At 42.4% G+C, this 10,000-nt stretch overlaps 7 non-coding genes and 2 pseudogenes across 7 annotated transcripts; all 9 read right to left on the bottom strand.

Moving 5' to 3' along the window:
• Window positions 1-4,835: 4,835 nt before the first annotated feature.
• Window positions 4,836-4,944, bottom strand: LOC138409625 (5S ribosomal RNA; annotated as a pseudogene).
• A 490-nt stretch (window positions 4,945-5,434) lies between these two features.
• On the bottom strand, window positions 5,435-5,553 carry LOC138408212 (5S ribosomal RNA). The gene has a single exon (XR_011241531.1). It is a non-coding gene; the product is annotated as a 5S ribosomal RNA (ribosomal RNA).
• A 489-nt stretch (window positions 5,554-6,042) lies between these two features.
• On the bottom strand, window positions 6,043-6,161 carry LOC138408850 (5S ribosomal RNA). The gene has a single exon (XR_011242171.1). It is a non-coding gene; the product is annotated as a 5S ribosomal RNA (ribosomal RNA).
• Window positions 6,162-6,643: 482 nt separating this feature from the next.
• Window positions 6,644-6,762, bottom strand: LOC138408707 (5S ribosomal RNA). The gene has a single exon (XR_011242026.1). It is a non-coding gene; the product is annotated as a 5S ribosomal RNA (ribosomal RNA).
• Window positions 6,763-7,245: 483 nt separating this feature from the next.
• Window positions 7,246-7,354, bottom strand: LOC138409390 (5S ribosomal RNA; annotated as a pseudogene).
• Window positions 7,355-7,838: 484 nt separating this feature from the next.
• On the bottom strand, window positions 7,839-7,957 carry LOC138410177 (5S ribosomal RNA). Its single transcript, XR_011242973.1, has one exon. It is a non-coding gene; the product is annotated as a 5S ribosomal RNA (ribosomal RNA).
• A 496-nt stretch (window positions 7,958-8,453) lies between these two features.
• LOC138410085 (5S ribosomal RNA) lies at window positions 8,454-8,572 on the bottom strand. The gene has a single exon (XR_011242881.1). It is a non-coding gene; the product is annotated as a 5S ribosomal RNA (ribosomal RNA).
• Window positions 8,573-9,068: 496 nt separating this feature from the next.
• On the bottom strand, window positions 9,069-9,187 carry LOC138410083 (5S ribosomal RNA). Its single transcript, XR_011242879.1, has one exon. It is a non-coding gene; the product is annotated as a 5S ribosomal RNA (ribosomal RNA).
• Window positions 9,188-9,683: 496 nt separating this feature from the next.
• Window positions 9,684-9,802, bottom strand: LOC138408703 (5S ribosomal RNA). Its single transcript, XR_011242022.1, has one exon. It is a non-coding gene; the product is annotated as a 5S ribosomal RNA (ribosomal RNA).
• Between the last annotated feature and the right edge of the window lie 198 nt (window positions 9,803-10,000).

Raw genomic sequence — 10,000 nt, 5'->3', positions numbered from 1 at the left:
TAATTGCCTCTCCCAAGAACACCTTCCACACTTGATCTTTCTTGTTCTTTAGATACCTCGTCATCATTTTTACTCTTAGTGCTTTCTTTTTCTTTTCCAGGTTGATCAGTTTTAGGCCTCCATCTTCATACTCATTTTCTAGGACTTCCTTTGCTATTCTCGCCCCCTTCCCATCCCACAAGAAGTCACTCACTATCTTGTCTACATCCTTCAGCACTTTCTCTGGCACATCCAAAACATTCATTATATATATTAATTTGCTCATGATTAGTGCATTTACCACTATCACTTTCCCTTTCAGTTTTAATCCTCTCCGTTTCCACATTCCCAACGTCTTTTTTATGTTGTTTACTATCCCTTCATATTGCCTATCTCTCCCTTCTCTATCTTCAATCCCTAAGTTCACTCCTAACACCTTCATGTATTCGTTGTTCTCTTTTAGTCTTTTTACTTCTTCCCCTACTCTGCTCTCTCCTATGCACATGATTTCTGATTTTTCTATATTTAATTTTGCTCCTGATGCCCTACCAAATAGTTCTACACTTTCTAACATCTCTGCTACGCTTTCCTTGTCTGCCACTGTCACCGTTGTGTCGTCTGCATATTGGTATAACGTGCTCACCTGTCCACCCGGTAGTTCTATGCCCTTTATTTTCTTATTTTGTAATATTAATGCCGCTAACGGCTCTGCGGACAATGCGTACAGGAGAGCCGACAACGGACATCCCTGTCTTACTGATCTTTCTATTCTAAATTCATTTGTGATTATTCCATTAATTTTTACCTTGCTTGCTGCTTTCTCATACATTGTCCTAATCCTCCCTATCATCTTATTTCCAAAACCTGCTTTCCCTAATACTTTATATAGATAACTGTGGTCTACTCTGTCGAATGCTTTGTTTTGATCTATGCTTAGTACTATCCCTTTCCTGTTCTCTTTCATGTATGTTATTGTGTCTCTGATGCTGCTTATAGTGTCTGCTATGTCCCTACCTGGTATGCTATATGCTTGTGTGCTCCCAACCACCGTCCCTATAACTTTCTTTATCCTGTTTGCTAATACCTTTGCTAAGATTTTATAGTCGCCATTTAACATTGTCAGTGGTCTGTAATTTTCTAAATTATCCCTGCTCCCTTTTTTGTGAATTATGCTTACTAGCCCTGTTGTCATGCTTTGCGGTATCTTTCCCTTTTCTTCTATCCATTTATATAACTTCTCTAATACTGGTGTTAATTCTTCTCTAAACTCTATGTAGAATTCTCCTATTAAGCCGTCTGTTCCTGGACTTTTATTTCTCCCTAACCCGCTTATTGCTGTCTCTATCTCCTCTCTACTTATCTCTCCCTCACACATCTCTCTGTCATTCTCGCTTATCCTATTCTTTATTTTCTCAATCACTTGTCTGCTACTCTCATTGTCTACCTCTTCTTTCTTGTACAGCTCTCTGTAAAATTCTTCTACTCTCTCTGCTATTCCAGCTATGTCTTTTATCTTCTCTCCTCTCTTTCCCTCCACTTGTTCAATGTAGTTGTTTTTCTGCCTTGTTTTCTCTAGCCCTAGGAAATATCCTGTGCATTTCTCTCCCTCTATGGTGTATCTTGCTCTGCTTCTGATGATTGCTCCTTGGCATTTTCCCTGTTCTATTTCTTTTAGTTCATTTTTTTTTTTAATGTACTCTTTTGTGTCATAATTTTCCTCTTTTTCAGCTTTCTCTTCCTCTCTTTCTATCTCCCTCACTAACCACTTTTCTCTCTCTTTCCCTTTCTTGCTCTTGTTCCTACCATATTTTTTGCTTATTTCTTTTATTCCTTCTTTTAATGTTTCCCACCACCGCCCTATGTCCTCCTCATACATTCTCTCATTCATCTCCCATTTTATGTATTCTCTCACACCTTCTTTATATTTTTTTTCCTTAAGTAGCTCTCCATTCAAACACCACACCCCACCTCCTCTTGTCTTTGTTTCTTGCCCTAGCGTGAATTTTAGCATCATGTGATCGCTGAGTGTTGTTATTTTGTACTGTATTTCACCTATTGTTTCTGCTAATTTTTTTGTACTTAACACTAAGTCTATTCTGCTTTGTTTTAGTTCTCCCTTCACCACTTGTTTCCTCGAAAATACTTTTGCCTCTGGGTTTCTTTCCCTCCACACATCACACAGTTTTTTCTCTCTTTTTATCTTTTGTAATGCCCCTCTTGATGAGTCGTTTTTAAATTTCATTTTCCCAGAGACATCTAATTTTCCACACCATACATTGAAATCGCCTACTATTAAGCTGTTGCTTTCACACATTACTCCCATTTGTTCGAACATCATCCTCCTCTCCTTCTCTGTGTTTGCTGCATGTATATTTATGAGTTTTATTTCTTCATTCATATGTTTAAATTTAATCGCTATCAGCCTCCCTTCACCATCGTTCTCACACATCTTCACCTTCCCCACTGCTCCTTTTTTCACTAATATAGCTACTCCCCTAGCTTTCCCATCACCATTATTTGAGTATATTTCCCCTGTCCATTCTTTCTTTACTTCTATCATGCATCTTTCATCCCAGTGTGTCTCTTGGATACATATTATATCATACTCACTCAGGTTATATATGTGTTGTCTTTTCCACCTTTTGTTCAGCCCTCTTGCGTTTATCGTTAAGATCGTTATCATTAGTATTGTTATGTTCATTTGTTTTTGCTTTTGCTTTTCTTGTACTGTCTCTGTTGCCTCTGAGGGTTTTGTCTCTTTCTTAGTTGCATTATTTGGGTCATTAAGTCCATGTCCATGTCTTGATCATTTGTTTTCTTATCTGCTTCCTCTCCTTCTATGTGTGTTTGTGCTTTCTTCTCTCCGCTCACTCCGTCCTTTTCCGCTGCAGCCTCGTTCTCCTTCACCGCTGTTGCGTTCACCGCTGCTATCTTCATCACCGCTGTTGCCACCGTCACCGCCGTTGTCACCGTCTTCGCTTCCTTCTCCGTCTCCGCTGCTGTCTGCTTCGTCGCTTCTGACTCCGTCGCCGCTGTTGTCACCTTCTCCGTCGTTGTCACCGTCCCCGTTGTCGTCACCGTCCCCGTTGTCGTCACCGTCCCCGTTGTCTTCTCTTTCTCCGCTGCTGTCTCGTTCACCGCTGCTAACTCCGTCCCCGCTGCTCCCTTCGTCTCCGCCGCTGACATCATGATCGCCTCTGTCATCTCTATCTGCTCCGCTGCTCCGCGCTCCCCGTCGCTGCCATCCGAGTCCTCACTCCCCGCCTCTCCCTCGCTTTCTTCCTCCTCCGTGTCTCCTTCTATTCCTTCTATCTCCATGGTGTTCTCTTTCCCGTCTTTGGGTCCGTTCTTTTCTCCTGTCCTGTTCATTTGGCTTCCGCATTCTCTTGCGTAGTGCCCCTGAACTCCGCATCTGTGACACTGAAACTCTGGGCACTCTCTCAGGATGTGCCCTGGCTGCATGCACATCCTGCAGACTTTTGTTTGTTTGTCGTGTATAACTCTGAAATACTCCGTTCCGAGGGCTGTGTTAAACTTTGTTGAGTATGGGAGGGACTGGATCTCGTCATTAAACTTCACTTTAAGGAATCGTGTCCCGTCTGCCACTTGTGTCCCCGGCCACATCCGTCTCCTTACTGCTGTGACTGGTGTCACTCCCCATCCACGCAGCTTCTCCATTATTTCCTTGTCCTCTATGTAGTATGGTATGTTCAGGAAGGAGACCACCAACTCGTCGTTACAGAGCTCTCTAGCGTGGACTCTTGTCTCCCCAATCCTGAATCCCTCCATCAGCCTCTCCTTCCCTTTCGGATGGCTCATTGTCATCTCGTGTTTCCTGGGATTTATGTATCGGCATGCCACCAGTCCTCCGCACAGCTCGCGCACGCACCGCATCAGCGTCATGGTGCTTACTTCCTCCTCTCCTTCTGTTTCTACACTCACGGTGAGTTTCTTCCCGTCCCTCTCCGTGTCGTTTAATTCTCTGTTCTTCTTTCCTTCATTTTCTTGTCCGCTGTCTGTCTCATTCATCGTTTTTCCGTTCCGTGTTGTCGCCGTGAGGTCCGTCATGATTTTTTTTTTAAACATAAAGCGCTCCAAAGTGGAGGATTAGAAGAGGGAGGGGGAAAACAAACTTAAATAGATTCCCCCAGACAGTGCGACACTGTTGGGGGGGGGTATCTCTCAGTCCTTTGCTGTATTTTAATTCTATTATCTCATTTAAATGTTCAGTAGATAGAGAAAAAAAAGGGGGAAAAAAGGAGAGCGGAGCTGAGTCACCCGTGGTGCTCAACGTCCGTCGATTTCAAAAAAGATACCTGCTGATCCGTCACGCATGCGCTGTGTTCAGGGTGGTATGGCCGTAAGCGATTAACTCCACCCACAATACCTCCTTTATACATGTGAATCATCACCATCATCAATGGTTCTTCTGTTGCTTTGCAACCATAGCATCTTGATGTGTGGGTGGGTTGGGGGGGTCAATTGTTCCAAAATCAATCTCAAGGTGAAATTTTGTCATATCGTTGCAAGAAAAAAATCATTACAATTTTCAAAAATGACCTTCAGCAATATTGTCAGTGTTTCATATCCAGTTGTTTCCCTGATGCAGAGTAAACTCCCTGCTCTTTCATCGCTCTCTCCAAATAAGACAATTTGAAAATGATATGTTAATAAAACATGAATAAAGTAGTGTTTTGATTAGAAACAAATCTGATGAATGCTCACTCTCACCTGTCAGTGATGATGTGAGGGTTCCATATTCTTTTTCCTTTGATGAACAGTCTTTCCTGCTCTTTCCAAGAGGTGTCTCCTCTGAAGCAGTAGCAACAGCGCCCTCTGCAAAGAAAAGTCTAAAAAGCTTACAGCACCTGGTATTCCCAGGCGGTCTCCCATCCAAGTACTAACCAGGCCCGACCCTGCTTAGCTTCCGAGATCGGACGTGTTCAGGGTGGTATGGCCGTAAGCGATTAACTCCACCCTCAATACCTCCTTTATACATGTGAATCATCACCATCATCAATGGTTCTTCTGTTGCTTTGCAACCATAGAATCTTGAGGTGTGGGTGGGCGGGGGGGTCAATTGTTCCAAAATCAATCTCAAGGTGCAATATTGTCATATCGTTGCAAGAAAAAAATCATTACAATTTTCAAAAATGACCTTCAGCAATATTGTCAGTGTTTCATATCCAGTTGTTTCCTTGATGCAGAGTAAACTCCCTGCTCTTTCATCGCTCTCTCCAAATAAGACAATTTGAAAATGATATGTTAATAAAACATGAATAAAGTAGTGTTTTGATTAGAAACAAATCTGATGAATGCTCACTTTCACCTTTCAGTAATGATGTGAGGGTTCCATATTCTTTTTTCCTTTGATGAACAGTCTTTCCTGCTCTTTCCAAGAGGTGTCTCCTCTGAAGCAGCAGCAACAGCGCCCTCTGCAAAGAAAAGTCTAAAAAGCTTACAGCACCTGGTATTCCCAGGCGGTCTCCCATCCAAGTACTAACCAGGCCCGACCCTGCTTAGCTTCCGAGATCGGACGAGATCGGGCGTGTTCAGGGTGGTATGGCCGTAAGCGATTAATTCCACCCACAATACCTCCTTTATACATGTGAATCATCACCATCATCAATGGTTCTTCTGTTGCTTTGCAACCATAGAATCTTGAGGTGTGGGTGGGCGGGGGGGTCAATTGTTCCAAAATCAATCTCAAGGTGCAATATTGTCATATCGTTGCAAGAAAAAAATCATTACAATTTTCAAAAATGACCTTCAGCAATATTGTCAGTGTTTCATATCCAGTTGTTTCCTTGATGCAGAGTAAACTCCCTGCTCTTTCATCGCTCTCTCCAAATAAGACAATTTGAAAATGATATGTTAATAAAACATGAATAAAGTAGTGTTTTGATTAGAAACAAATCTGATGAATGCTCACTCTCACCTTTCAGTGATGATGTGAGGGTTCCATATTCTTTTTCCTTTGATGAACAGTCTTTCCTGCTCTTTCCAAGAGGTGTCTCCTCTGAAGCAGCAGCAACAGCGCCCTCTGCAAAGAAAAGTCTAAAAAGCTTACAGCACCTGGTATTCCCAGGCGGTCTCCGATCCAAGTACTAACCAGGCCCGACCCTGCTTAGCTTCCGAGATCGGACGAGATCGGGCGTGTTCAGGGTGGTATGGCCGTAAGCGATTAATTCCACCCACAATACCTCCTTTATACATGTGAATCATCACCATCATCAATGGTTCTTCTGTTGCTTTGCAACCATAGAATCTTGAGGTGTGGGTGGGCGGGGGGGTCAATTGTTCCAAAATCAATCTCAAGGTGCAATATTGTCATATCGTTGCAAGAAAAAATCATTACAATTTTCAAAAATGACCTTCAGCAATATTGTCAGTGTTTCATATCCAGTTGTTTCCTTGATGCAGAGTAAACTCACTGCTCTTTCATCGCTCTCTCCAAATAAGACAATTTGAAAATGATATGTTAATAAAACATGAATAAAGTAGTGTTTTGATTAGAAACAAATCTGATGAATGCTCACTCTCACCAATGATGTGAGGGTTCCATATTCTTTTTTCCTTTGATGAACAGTCTTTCCTGCTCTTTCCAAGAGGTGTCTCCTCTGAAGCAGCAGCAACAGCGCCCTCTGCAAAGAAAAGTCTAAAAAGCTTACAGCACCTGGTATTCCCAGGCGGTCTCCCATCCAAGTACTAACCAGGCCCAACCCTGCTTAGCTTCCGAGATCGGACGAGATCGGGCGTGTTCAGGGTGGTATGGCCGTAAGCGATTAACTCCACCCACAATACCTCCTTTATACATGTGAATCATCACCATCATCAATGGTTCTTCTGTTGCTTTGCAACCATAGAATCTTGAGGTGTGGGTGGGCGGGGGGGTCAATTGTTCCAAAATCAATCTCAAGGTGCAATATTGTCATATCGTTGCAAGAAAAAAATCATTACAATTTTCAAAAATGACCTTCAGCAATATTGTCAGTGTTTCATATCCAGTTGTTTCCTTGATGCAGAGTAAACTCCCTGCTCTTTCATCGCTCTCTCCAAATAAGACAATTTGAAAATGATATGTTAATAAAACATGAATAAAGTAGTGTTTTGATTAGAAACAAATCTGATGAATGCTCACTCTCACCAATGATGTGAGGGTTCCATATTCTTTTTTCCTTTGATGAACAGTCTTTCCTGCTCTTTCCAAGAGGTGTCTCCTCTGAAGCAGCAGCAACAGCGCCCTCTGCAAAGAAAAGTCTAAAAAGCTTACAGCACCTGGTATTCCCAGGCGGTCTCCCATCCAAGTACTAACCAGGCCCGACCCTGCTTAGCTTCCGAGATCGGGCGTGTTCAGGGTGGTATGGCCGTAAGCGATTAATTCCACCCACAATACCTCCTTTATACATGTGAATCATCACCATCATCAATGGTTCTTCTGTTGCTTTGCAACCATAGAATCTTGAGGTGTGGGTGGGTTGGGGGGGTCAATTGTTTCAAAATCAATCTCAAGGTGCAATATTGTCATATCGTTGCAAGAAAAAAATCATTACAATTTTCAAAAATGACCTTCAGCAATATTGTCAGTGTTTCATATCCAGTTGTTTCCTTGATGCAGAGTAAACTCCCTGCTCTTTCATCGCTCTCTCCAAATAAGACAATTTGAAAATGATATGTTAATAAAACATGAATAAAGTAGTGTTTTGATTAGAAACAAATCTGATGAATGCTCACTCTCACCAATGATGTGAGGGTTCCATATTCTTTTTTCCTTTGATGAACAGTCTTTCCTGCTCTTTCCAAGAGGTGTCTCCTCTGAAGCAGCAGCAACAGCGCCCTCTGCAAAGAAAAGTCTAAAAAGCTTACAGCACCTGGTATTCCCAGGCGGTCTCCCATCCAAGTACTAACCAGGCCCGACCCTGCTTAGCTTCCGAGATCGGACGAGATCGGGCGTGTTCAGGGTGGTATGGCCGTAAACGATTAACTCCACCCACAATACCTCCTTTATACATGTGAATCATCACCATCATCAATGGTTCTTCTGTTGCTTTGCAACCATAGCATCTTGATGTGTGGGTGGGTTGGGGGGGTCAATTGTTCCAAAATTAATCTCAAAGTGAAATTTTGTCATATCGTTGCAAGAAAAAAATCATTACAATTTTCAAAAATGACCTTCAGCAATATTGTCAGTGTTTCATATCCAGTTGTTTCCCTGATGCAGAGTAAACTCCCTGCTCTTTCATCGCTCTCTCCAAATAAGACAATTTGAAAATGATATGTTAATAAAACATGAATAAAGTAGTGTTTTGATTAGAAACAAATCTGATGAATGCTCACTCTCACCTTTCAGTGATGATGTGAGGGTTCCATATTCTTTTTCCTTTGATGAACAGTCTTTCCTGCTCTTTCCAAGAGGTGTCTCCTCTGAAGCAGAAGCAGCAGCAACAGCGCCCTCTGCAAAGAAAAGTCTAAAAAGCTTACAGCACCTGGTATTCCCAGGCGGTCTCCCATCCAAGTACTAACCAGGCCCGACCCTGCTTAGCTTCCGAGATCAGACGAGATCGGGCGTGTTCAGGGTGGTATGGCCGTAAGCGATTAACTCCACCCACAATACCTCCTTTATACATGTGAATCATCACCATCATCAATGGTTCTTCTGTTGCTTTGCAACCATAGCATCTTGATGTGTGGGTGGGTTGGGGGGGTCAATTGTTCCAAAATCAATCTCAAGGTGAAATTTTGTCATATCGTTGCAAGAAAAAAATCATTACAATTTTCAAAAATGACCTTCAGCAATATTGTCAGTGTTTCATATCCAGTTGTTTCCCTGATGCAGAGTAAACTCCCTGCTCTTTCATCGCTCTCTCCAAATAAGACAATTTGAAAATGATATGTTAATAAAACATGAATAAAGTAGTGTTTTGATTAGAAACAAATCTGATGAATGCTCACTCTCACCTTTCAGTGATGATGTGAGGGTTCCATATTCTTTTTCCTTTGATGAACAGTCTTTCCTGCTCTTTCCAAGAGGTGTCTCCTCTGAAGCAGAAGCAGCAGCAACAGCGCCCTCTGCAAAGAAAAGTCTAAAAAGCTTACAGCACCTGGTATTCCCAGGCGGTCTCCCATCCAAGTACTAACCAGGCCCGACCCTGCTTAGCTTCCGAGATCAGACGAGATCGGGCGTGTTCAGGGTGGTATGGCCGTAAGCGATTAACTCCACCCACAATACCTCCTTTATACATGTGAATCATCACCATCATCAATGGTTCTTCTGTTGCTTTGCAACCATAGCATCTTGATGTGTGGGTGGGTTGGGGGGGTCAATTGTTCCAAAATCAATCTCAAGGTGAAATTTTGTCATATCGTTGCAAGAAAAAAATCATTACAATTTTCAAAAATGACCTTCAGCAATATTGTCAGTGTTTCATATCCAGTTGTTTCCCTGATGCAGAGTAAACTCCCTGCTCTTTCATCGCTCTCTCCAAATAAGACAATTTGAAAATGATATGTTAATAAAACATGAATAAAGTAGTGTTTTGATTAGAAACAAATCTGATGAATGCTCACTCTCACCTTTCAGTGATGATGTGAGGGTTCCATATTCTTTTTCCTTTGATGAACAGTCTTTCCTGCTCTTTCCAAGAGGTGTCTCCTCTGAAGCAGAAGCAGCAGCAACAGCGCCCTCTGCAAAGAAAAGTCTAAAAAGCTTACAGCACCTGGTATTCCCAGGCGGTCTCCCATCCAAGTACTAACCAGGCCCGACCCTGCTTAGCTTCCGAGATCAGACGAGATCGGGCGTGTTCAGGTTGGTATGGCCGTAAGCGATTAACTCCACCCACAATACCTCCTTTATACATGTGAATCATCACCATCATCAATGGTTCTTCTGTTGCTTTGCAACCATAGCATCTTGATGTGTGGGTGGGTTGGGGGGGTCAATTGTTCCAAAATCAATCTCAAGGTGAAATTTTGTCATATCGTTGCAAGAAAAAAATCATTACAATTTTCAAAAATGACCTTC

Source organism: Paralichthys olivaceus, chromosome 5 (genome assembly GCF_024713975.1).
Source record: "Paralichthys olivaceus isolate ysfri-2021 chromosome 5, ASM2471397v2, whole genome shotgun sequence".
Classification (NCBI taxonomy): Eukaryota; Metazoa; Chordata; class Actinopteri; order Pleuronectiformes; family Paralichthyidae; genus Paralichthys; species Paralichthys olivaceus.
This window is presented reverse-complemented; position numbering and strand designations above follow the sequence as displayed.